At 36.6% G+C, this 895-nt stretch overlaps 1 pseudogene; it reads right to left on the reverse strand.

Moving 5' to 3' along the window:
* Positions 1–202: 202 nt before the first annotated feature.
* Positions 203–684, reverse strand: LOC109434573 (large ribosomal subunit protein eL21; annotated as a pseudogene).
* Positions 685–895: the final 211 nt, after the last annotated feature.

Raw genomic sequence — 895 nt, forward strand, 5'->3', positions numbered from 1 at the left:
AAGGGATTACAGAGGGGCCCGAGGAGAGTTTTGGAAATAATGGATGTGTTCATTATGTTGAACCGATGATGGTTTCATGAGTGAATATAGATATGTTGAAACTCATCATGGTGTTCATTTTATATATGTGTACTTTACTGTATCTCAGGTTTTCTTCTCTCTCTTTTTTCCAACAGTACAGAGGTCTTTTATTTTTTTACACCTATGCCATGAATTCATAGGGAATGCATTCCAGCAGCTCAGGCTCCTTTCCATTGGTTCTCACAATGTGTGCTTCTCTGGGTGGGGCAGGCTGGTGTTTCATTTGAACCCAAGTACCTTTCTCTTTGGCTTCCTTCTTTTTCTGATCATTTTCCTTCGCCTGTTTCAGGAAGCTAGCTTGGCTTTTAGAGTACTTAATATGCTCAATACAAACATTAATTCTGTTGGCAGGAATCTTGCCCTTAACTTGTTTGTTTCCAACAATGCCAACCGCATGCCCAGTAACACTGTAGACCCTTCATTTTTGCCATGGTAACATTTGTGGGGCATTCCTTTTTGAACAGTGCCCATTCCCTTGATGTCTACAGTATCACTTTTCTTGTAAATATGCATATATGTGGCCAAAGGAACAACTCCATGTTTTCTAAAAGGCTTAGAGAACATACAGCTAGGGATTCTCCTCTTTCCCTTTGTTTTGGTCATTTTGACAAGTTACTGGAAGATGGAGGTCCTGGCGGAAAAACTATCTCAGTTATTCTTAATATAGCTGAAAAATAGTGAATCTAAAATAACAAGATGCCATTTTAAAAGATTTTAAATTATATAAGATTTAAATTTTAACAAATAAGGGTATATAAATGAAAATATTTTAAAATTTTTAAAATGTAATTGATAGCAGAAGAGAGAGGGGAAG

The sequence above is a fragment of the Rhinolophus sinicus genome, linkage group LG01 (assembly GCF_036562045.2).
Source record: "Rhinolophus sinicus isolate RSC01 linkage group LG01, ASM3656204v1, whole genome shotgun sequence".
Lineage (NCBI taxonomy): Eukaryota > Metazoa > Chordata > Mammalia > Chiroptera > Rhinolophidae > Rhinolophus > Rhinolophus sinicus.